Source organism: Myotis brandtii, unplaced genomic scaffold (assembly GCF_000412655.1).
Source record: "Myotis brandtii unplaced genomic scaffold, ASM41265v1 scaffold582, whole genome shotgun sequence".
Taxonomy (NCBI): Eukaryota; Metazoa; Chordata; class Mammalia; order Chiroptera; family Vespertilionidae; genus Myotis; species Myotis brandtii.
The window spans coordinates 1,259,003-1,269,915 of NW_005370187.1; positions in this window are offsets into that span (position 1 = coordinate 1,259,003).

The following is a 10,913-nucleotide window of genomic DNA, read 5'->3' on the forward strand; positions in this document are numbered from 1 at the left end:
GCTCCACGTGCGCCTCTGTACCTTAGTATTTTACTTCCGCACCGCACCTCCTCTGAGTCTCGGTATGCTTTTCTCTTTCCTTCTAGTTGTAGAATTTCCACTCAGCCAGCCTTCCTGTGGTTCTAGATGATGTCCGTTCTGTCTTTTAGTTGTATTTTTGAAGTGGTTGTGCAAGGCAGCAATCTCCGGTGTTTACCTATGCCGCCATCTTGGTTTCTCCGCTCCTTGGTTTTCATGGCCAAATTGTAACACTAGGAAAACACCATTTGTTAAGCAGGGCAATAAGGAAGGACTTACTTTTTCCTATTATCATGTTGACTACTGAGTATACTTAGTTTAGTAAGACATATATATGGTCCTTTGAACTCAGAATGCTATGAAATCTATAAGTATCTGTGAATTTAAAGTAACAATATAAGAAGAAACATAACAAAGATAATATTTATTTAACGCTTACTATGTTCTGGATACTGTTCTAAATAATTTGCACGTGCTAGCTCATTCCAAGCTTGGACCAAAGAAAAACAACACTGGAAAGCATATACTATTACTATTCCCATTTTATAGAAAAGGAAAACTAACTTGTCCAGAGTTGTCATCATGCAGCTGGTAAATGGTAACACATTCTATTATTAATATATAGAAATCTATCTGTCTATCTATCTATCTATCTATCTATCTATCTATGCCAACCGGTGGAAGGAGGAGTTCCTGTTTTGTGGTGCAAGGAAATCTACAGATAACAATGTTACACTAATGGTGATTGGTAGACTCATACATAGTTTAGACAGAAGCATTTCTGCTTCATCTTGTCTTCCTTTCACCCAGATGTTTGGTGCAAATATGTTGCCATTGCTATGTTTACTTTGTCTTCCCCTTGCCAACAAGTGCAGTTTGGGGGTGAGTGCTTCTGGGTTACCCTTTGCAGGAGCACTCCTGGCACAGCTCTGTGCTCCTGTTCACCTCCCAGAGCTCCTGGCATAGCGAAGGAGTACAAACACCACCAGTGTTGCCACCAGGCCATCCAGAGGCAGCATCTGAGAAGTGTGATCCATCCGGCAGCTGGCAAACCCTCCATGAGCATCCCAGCAGACTCCACAGCAATAAATTGTGCCCTCTGACAAGTCAGACGACTGCCAGACTGGCTGTGAGTGGGGAGAGACAGATACTGTTTACTCTTTCAGACTGGAAAAGAGGAAACTCTAATTCGTTGGCAGACAGGCTTTGGAAAGAGGGGACCAGTTGTGGTGCTTGATACTTCCTGGTGGGCTCTGTAGTTGCAAATTGTTCTATTCCTAGAATTAGAAATCTCTTCAAACATCATACACAACCTAGTCATTTGGATTTCCACTGACTTCCAGTCTGGAACCCTGGAAGAATCATTTGTATTAGGTGAGCATTGAGTATTGAACTGGGCCAAAAAAAAGTTTTTCAGAGCAGCTTGATGCAATTTCTTCAAGATAATAGCTAGTTTAGCCTGTGAATCTTTTCATTCTTTAAGATTTTAAAAGTGAAGGGACAGGGAAAGAAACAGAGGTTTAAGGTGGTTTTACAAATGGGTTCTTATGGCTGCCAGGTGTCTCAGGATAGAAAAGATTGCATTGCTTTCATGGTATTTAAACAAATGCCAGTTGTATTTCTGTGATGATTTTCTTCTTTTGTTTGCCTTGTCCACTGAGTGCTAAAGGAGGTCAGAGATATGAGGATGCCAGAGATTCTTGTGGAACAGGATACACGAAATTCTGACCTGGATACTGGATAGGGCCAGAGAAAGAGGTTTTAGATTCTGTAAAAATTATCAAGGAGCAAAGAGAGGATCATTCATCTTGAATGACTTAGACATTCGTTTGAATTAGATTTTTTTCTCCAGATATACCCCAAGGTTTTTATTCTGCAATTCCAAGTCTTCTGTTGCTTGTTGGCTTGTCTGTCTGTGTCTTTACAAAGCTTCATATTTTCTAGTCTTTTGTTCTTATTTTCACATCAAAAGTATTACTCTGCAAAGCTGAATCATCTCATACTTCACACTCACCAAAGTATTCCTCTCCCTTTTTATAATGCATAATATCTCCCTGAAGTTTCTTTTCTTTGCATCTTCTGGGAACTTGTAAGAAAGAAAAAACCATTAGCTTCCTTTCAGCTTAGTATCATATGAATTCACCTCAATTTAAAACAAAGTGGCCATGATAACTTATATTTTTCATTCTTTGCATTCATATCTCCCTAGAAAGAAGAGACCTTATGTTAGTGTGTAATGGAAAACCTTAAGAACCTCTGTATACTCAAGAAATGAAACTGATGATGGTGAAAATTCTTAAATAGCTATCAAAATTAATAAAATCTAAGCCCAACATCTCTTATCTACTAACATAGCGTCACTTCCAAAAGTCAAAATTTTTATACTAAATGCTCTGTTTTCTGGAGCTAGAGAGCAAAGTGCTCTCATCAGATGTACTGGTTAGAAGAAATTGCATTATACACTGTATGGATCGCTAATTTTCAGGAAATTGCAGTACAACAGAATGCTCTTAACACCCAAATTGAAAAAAATCTATTTTTTATTATTTGTTATGGCAAAGATAATTTGGGATCTTTTGCTGTCTTAAAGTCATTATGAAGACTTTAGTTACCATCTTTCTGGCTAGTAGATAGAGCATCAACTTGTCAGTCAGAGACCAGAGTTCTCAACCTAGCTTGGCTAACTAGCAACACAACCAGGTAAGCCATGCCCATTCTGAGCCTTCATTTCCTAAGCTGTAAAATGAGATGAGTAGACTAGGTGATCTCTTAGGTCCACTCTAGTTCTAATAGTCTATGCCTATGTTATCACATACTAGCCAAAGTGATTGTCTAACCTGTTTCTAACTAATGGAATGCCATGTTACCTAAACATTACTTTACAACCAAAGATAATAACATATGTAACCTTTAAAAGATAAATCATTAACACCCTGGCCATGTGGCTCATTTGGTTGGAGCATTGTACTGTATAGCAAAATGTCTTGGGTTCAATCCCTAGTCAGGGCAGGTGTGGGAGGCAACCGATCAATGTTTTTCTCTTCCCTTCCCTTCCCTTCCCTTCCCTTCCCTTCTCTCTCTCTCTCTCTCTCTCTCTCTCTCTCTCTCTCTCTCTCTCTCCCCTGTCTCTCTTTCTCTGTCTCTGAAAATTAATAAACATATCCATGGGTGAGGATAAAAAGAGTTAATTAACAATAATAGTAGGAAAACATCTAGGAACTTGAAAGCCAAAATGCTTTGAAAAATGCCTTAAATCAAAGACTGTGTCTACACAATATCCAGACTTCTGTTTGGAAAAAAAGTAAATTTTGTTCCACATCCAGTATTTATATGATTGAACATTAGATTTACCAGAATCTAAGAAAACCTGGGTTTTTGAAGGCTATGAATGAGAGATGCTATTATGGTCATTCCTGGAGAAGTAGAAAATTAGTCTAGACACCTATTCAGACCAGTTATGATGATAATTAAGCAAAAGACTGAAGAGGACCTTAGGGCTCACCAAACCCAGTTCTAGCTTTAACAGATTTTGGTGGTTGAAGTCTACAAAGGTAGAACTTTCATTCATTTTACTCAATAAGCACTTAAATGGAAAGCATCATTCTAGTGCTTTACAAATACTAAATCATTATTATTCTCACAGCAACCCTATACACCAATACTACTATTGTTTCCATTGTTCAGATGAGAAAACTGAGGCACAGAAATGTTTAGCAACTTGCCAAGGTCAAGAGCCGAGTTCAGATTTGAACACAGTACTAGAGTTTAGCTTATGACCATGGTAATGTGTTTTGATAGAGGGAAAACAGTCTGCAGTAACTTTCCAATATACTTCAATGCTAAGAGGCTATGAAAGTGTCTCAAGGCTATTGGGACATTTACCTGGAGTTAGCAACAGACATTGGCCAATAAGTATATGAATTGACTGTTGTTAACAAAAAAACAGAGTGGATAAGTACAATGGGCACCTCCATGCTAGAAAAATTGTGTATTGAAAGAGTGAAATTAATTGCAATAATGCAAAAGATAATTTTTTAAATAAAAAAAATAATAAGACACAAAGAATGGTGCTAGCAGGGTCGACAGACCAGCACAGATATTGTAATTATTTCCTAGAAACGGTATTTGTACAGACTTGGTCTGTACAAGAGTCAGCACAGAAAATAAGGGCAAAAATGGTGTAAGTTGACACTGGAAAGAGCACGGGGTAAGAAAAGGGCCACAGAGTAACTTGTAGCTCTGCTCTTTCTATGGGTGGGCCCTTAGACAGGTCACCTGAGCTCTCTGGACCTCTGTTTTCACAGCTGTGTACCGTGAGGGCAATGGTATTTACACTAGTTCCATCAGAAGTAGTCTAAAGCTTTATCCTCACCTGCACATGAGATCAGAAATAATTTATAAAATGTCTGCACATCGATATTTACTTGATCAATCAAAGTTTTATACAAATATGAGATGATAATTATAATAAGAGAATTATTGAAATTCTTCTCAAATTAAGTTAACAAACACTCATTTTCTGTTTGTTTTGGATGCCATTACAGTAATAATCCAAATCACGTTAACATTTTGTGGAAGGATGCTCTTCAGTCTTCCACCCTCAGACACATCTTCGCCAAGCCATTCTCTTCTTTCCTCAACATTGATAAAGTCATTTGAATGCAAAACTGTTAAGTTCAGGACAAATAATTGTATAATTTTATGACTTCATTATTGATTGTCCAAAGAGCCTGAATTTGCTGGCAGACCAGCATTTTAATATGATGCTTTACAATGTCAAGTAACAGAATTTTAAAATGTATGATTCCATTTTCATAACAGAGTCATAAAATAGGTAAAATTTACTCTGATTTTGTCCAGACAGTTTGTTTTTATATGATCTCAGTTAGACAGACTGGGATGATATGAAAAATCTCTTCTCCTACATCAAACCCATCAAATTCCCTTCTCCCAAATACAGCAAGGACAGTTAAATACAGAGACAATGTCAAGGAATGAAAATCCCCAGGTGCCAGAAAGGATGAGCAAAGTTCTTGATTTTCTAAAAGAAGTGGTTCCAGTGCTGAGGGACTCACAGAGAAAGTCACAAGTAAACACCCACAGAGGAGGGGGGAGTCCAGGAGTCTGGCCCAGGGAGGAGTGAGCAGCAAGGAAGTTTGGAATTCAGTTGGAACTGTCAGTAGAAAATATATGAGAACTGAAAACCCTGGCATGTAGAGTATGTGGATATAGGTTCATGGACCCACCTGGCTAGAGTTACCCAAAACTGAGAAAGTAACTTGAAAACTTGAGTGAGCCTAGGGAAATCATAGGGCTCCTACAGATTAGTATATAGGGGTATTCTCACATCCCCAAACACTCAGAGCTCAAAGGGAAAGCATTTTGTGCTGAAGATGATGTTAATGTATAAAAATTACAGATCTTATGATTAAGTGAACCAACATCAGGAGAGACAGCAGACACCACAAGAGGGAACACCTGCTTACCAAGGACTAGAGATAATAAAACAATCTGAATGAAACTATAAGTATGTCTACAATGTTCACAGATATGATGAAATATCTGTAGAAGCAGGATATTTAAAAAAGAAAGAAAAAGTAGATTTGAGAAATAAGTAAATATAATTCTATAAATGAAAAATATAGTCACTGATATGAAAAGTTAAACATGTGACTTAAAAAACAACTGGACACAACCAAAGATAAAATTAGTGAATTAGAAAACAAATATAAATCTAACATGAATGGGTTACACAGCTGCTAAAAGACAAAAGTTATGAAATTGGTTTTAAGAAATGAGCTAAATGTTGTTTCCAAGAGACACAGTTGAAGAAAATCTAGAAATAATATTGCTATAATGTAGAAAATCAACAAGGAAAGAATAATGGAATGGAAAATATAGAAGAGAAATTAAGAGAACAAAAAGAAATAATTGAAATTTTGTTTTGTTATCTGAGTTCCTGAAGAAAGAGAATGAAGAAAAAACTTTGGAAAAGATCATGAATATGATTTTCCAGAATTAAAGAAAGATGTAATTCCATAGATTGCAGAAGCACACCAAGTTATTATTATTGTTATTATTATTATTGATTTTTAGGGAGAGAAAAGAAAAAACATCAATTTGTTGCTTCTTTATTTAGCATTCATTGGTTGATCTTGTATGTGCCTGACTGGGGATTGAATCTGCAACCTTGGCATATTGGGATGATGCTTTAACCAACAGAGCTACCTGGCTAGGGTTCACATCAAGTTTTGAGCAGGATAAAAATAAGTAAGTCCACACTTAGACAGGTTGTAGTGAAACTTTAGAGCATTAAAACCCTCAAAAGCTATCAGAGAGAAACAACAGGTGGTTTACAAAGGAATGGCAATAGAATGACAGCCGAGTGATTGTCAACAGCAGCAGATGCAAGTTTAAAGTGGAATAAAAATCTTAAAAGGGCTGAGGGAAACTTAGTCCACCAAGAATTCTATAAGCAGCTCAGACATCCTTAATAATGAAGACAAAAATGACATTTTCAGGCATAAAAAGACTGTATTTATTAGTACCATTCCAAGATCCATGTTAAGAGAATTATAAAAGGACTAGAGGCCTGGTGCAGGAATTCGTGCATGGATGGGGTCCCTTGGCCTGGCCAGCAATCGGGCCGATTGGTGCTGTCTCACCCAATCCCAATTGGAGCCAATTGGGGCAGCCGGCTGTGGGGAGGGACTGTGGGAGGTTGGCTGTGAGAGCACACTGACCACCAGGGGGCAGCTCCTGCACTGAGCGTCTGGCTCCTGGTGGTCAGTGCCCCTCACAGCAACCAGTTGACTGGTCATTTGGTCACTTAGGCTTTTATATATATAGATATACTTTAGCAAAATGAAGAATTAGTGTGGCAGGAAAAAAAGAGTAGAAAAACTATATAAGTAAATAAATTGATAAATGTGCTGTTAAATGTAAATATTTGGTATCTATTAAAAAATGGCAATGGCCAGTGGGGGCTGGCTTTAAATCACTTTGGAACTAAAATTCTAGGCAATAATAACAGGAAAGTGTGCAACAGTTCTAAAGTCCTTCCATTGTTTAGAAACAGACACAGATATTGGTTAAATTTAGCATGCACATTAAAATTGTAATGGCATGAATGTGCCAGAATATATGTATCCATTATACCATTGCTAGACATTTAGGTTGTTTCCAGGTTGGAGCTATTATGAATAGCACTAGAGGCCCGGTGCACGAAAATTCATGCACAGGGGCAGGGGGTCCCTCAGCTTGGCCTGCCCCCTCTCACAGTTCAGGAGCCCTTAGGGGATGTCCTACTGATGGTGGGGAGCGGGCCTAAGCTGCAGTCTGGCCTCCCTCTGCAGGAGGCGACCCGCCAATCAGGGGAAGGCGATGCCCCCATCATGCCGCTGCTGCTGCCACTGCCAGCTGCCACAGCTGCCTGAGCCTCAGCCCGGCCCTTGCAGCAGCAGCCACCATCTGTGGCTGCCTGAGCCTTGGCTGCAAGGACCGAGGCTCAGGCAGCCACTGCAGCTTTGTCCAGAAGGACTTCTGGAAGACGTCCAGTCTAATTAGCATATTACCCTTTTATTAGTATAGATTGCTATGAGCATTGTTGTACATTTCTTTGGGAACACACATTACACTCTATGGCAGTGGAAATAAATAAAACAGCAGTTCACAACAGATTAATCTCATAAGTAAGAATATATGCTCTATGATCCCCTTTTTAAAAAGTGCTAAAACTAGCAAAACTAGTTTATTGGTTTGTTGGAAGTTACAACAGTGGTTATTTTGGAAGGAGGAAGTGACTGGGAGGGACTTCAAGGGGTAGTAAAGATAGCTACAGAAAGACAAAACTTATGCAACTGATTTTAAGAAACTAGCTAAATGCTGTTTATAAGAAACACAGTTAAGATGCACAGATGGTTCAAAATAAAGGGCATTATAAGATGTATAGTTGCTTTCTATTGCTGTTATAACAAGTTACTACAAACTTAGTGGCTTAAAGGAAAACAAATGTATTATCTAAGGATTTTGTAGGTTAGAAGTCCAACATGGGTCTTTCTGAGCTAACACTGAGGTCTGGGCAGGCTGCTTCCTTCCTGAGGCTCCTTGCCTTTGTCAGCTTCTAGAGGTTGCCTGCTTTCCTTGGGCTGTAACCTTCTTTCCCATCTTCAAAGACAGCAACGTGGATGTAGTGCTTCTCCTATCACATCATCCTGACCTTATATTCTTCTGTCATTACAACTCTTTTGACTGTCTTCTTCAGCTGCCCTCTTGTACTTGTAAGGATCACTGTAATTACATTACCCAGGATAAGCTCCCTATTTTAAGGTTATCTTGTTAGCAATTGCTACCCTCAATTGCATCTGCTATCCTCATTTCCCTTTGCGGTGTAATATAACATATTCACAGATTCCAGGGATTAGGATGTGGACATCTGGGGTAGATCACTATTCTGCCTACTACAGATATATCTGGCAAATAGTCACCAAAGAAAGCTGGTGTAGAAATAATAGTACCTGGCATAATCATATTAATCTAAATATATCAGCAGGGAAAAGGAGAAACTATAGTATAATGATACAATCTGCCAAGAAGACATACACATATGATTGGTCCAATAAGAATTAAAGTCAGGACTTGGGCCCAAGTTTTGTGTCTGCTGGTCTAGTGTTCCTTCTAACGATAACCTCTAAGAACACAGACCACTAGAGGGTTCCACTTGAAGACCACTGTGCAAGTGCTGGTACATTTCTTGCCCCAAATGAAAATAATAATTACGACCTAGACCACAGGCCTGTTGTAAGAAATACCTTAGGTTTGAGGCACACTGCAGCTATCATATAAATGTTAAATAAAAATAATATTTCCTGTGTCCTTACTAGGGTTGGGCAAATCCAGATGTATATTGTACTTTTCACATATTTCAAAATATTTTCAAATGTTTTGGTTTGGGTTCAATAAAAACCTCAAGTACATTTTGCCAAGTGCTTTTTCCATTAATTATTCAATCCATTTGTATTTCAAGGGAAATTCAGTCCACATGTTTCTAATTCATTTAGCACTAACTCATCAAAATATTGTTTCTTCCAGTGCTATTTTCTGTCCAAAATGCTTTTCAAGCCCTCTCCTCCTTTTTTTATTTCTTAGAAACAGAAAGAGATATAGTTTGCCAAAGGCAAACCCTAGTAAACTACCAAAAAGTTTACTAAACGTTGCATCTAGAATTCTTTGAGTTTGAAAGTCTTCTGTCAGTCTGTCCCAGACCATGTCACCAGTCTCAGCTACTCTCTCGCTTTCTTGCCTTTTCCTTTCCTGTGAACAGGTTTGCTTTGCTTTCACTGACCCACTACAGATTCAGGTTTCCTGTCACCAAGGGCCAAGGGCCTGCAGACACCTTAATCCTTTCATTGGACCCTCCCCCTTAATAAAACCTTCCAAGGCTGGGGCCAGTGAAATAATGGATACTCTCATGGGATCTGTGGCCAGCCTTAAAAAAAGATGCATTAAAAAAAATCTGATCTTTTTATGTGTATACGTGTGTGTGTGTGTGTGTGTGTGTATGTGTTGTCTTATGTATGATTCAAGTTGCCTTAACATGAGAGTGCCTAAAGGATGAGGAACTCAAGAGTATGTTCATTGTGAGAGCTCCAAAAACAGCACAAGCTGTGCTTAAGAGTGAGTTCCCACATAACTTAGGGAGCATTCTTGCCAAAAACGTTTTAACCTGAATCTAATCATGAGGAGATTGTGGAACATTCTATAATACGTCTCTGGGCCCTTCAAAAACGTCAATTTTTAAAAATTGATTTGAGAGAGAGAGAAACATCGATTTGTTGTTCCACTTATTTATGCATTCATTGTTTGCTTCTTATATATGCCCTGACTAGAGATCAAACCCATAACCTTGGTATATCGGGACGATGTGTTAACCAACTGAGCTACCCCACCAAGATCCCCCAAAATGTCATTGTTATAAAAGACAAATAAAGGCCCTCAGGGAACTCTTCTAGAGTAAAGGAAATTAAAGAGACCTAAGAACTAAATGAATATGTTATACTTGATTGGATTCTGGAATTTAAAAAAATATGAGAACACTAGAGGCCCGGTGCATGAAATTCATGCACGAGGGGTGGGTGGGTCCCTCAGCCTGGCCTGCACCCTCTCGCAGTCCGGGACCCCTCGCTCCTTACCACTCGGCTTGATGCTCCTTAGCGCTGCCGTGGAGGCGGGAGAGGCTCCCACCACTGCTGCTGCGCTCGCCAACTGTGAGCCTGGCTTCTGGCTGAGCGGTGCTCCCCCTGTGGGAGTGCACTGACCACCAGAGGCAGATCCTGCATTGAGCATATGCCCCCTGGTGGTCAGTGTGCATCACAGCAACCGGTCATTCTGCTGTAATGGTTGCTTAGGCTTTTATTATATAGATTATGAAACAACTAGAGGCCCAGTGAACGGATTTGTGCACTGGTGGGGTCCCTCAGCCTGGCCTGTGGGGATCGGGCCGAAACTGGCTCTCCGACATCCCCCTGAGGGGTCCTGGATTGCGAGAGGGCAGTTCTCAGGTGATGCACCCCGGAATCAGGCTCCCTCCTCTCTGGTTCCAGGGTTGAGCGTCGGTGTTCAGTGCACATCATAGCTACTGGTCGGATGGTCGAATGGTCAAATGATTGCTTAGGCTTTTATATTTTTATATATAGATTGGAGAAATTTGAATATGTTATATTTCTTAGGTATGATAATGATGTAGTTATATTGAAGTGTTCATATGTGTACACACATATGCACATTTTGTGTATATATATGTATATGTATATATACCAGTATATACAGAGAGTAAATATAGCAAATGTTAATGCTTTTTAAATCTACATACACTACCACACACACATGCAACTACC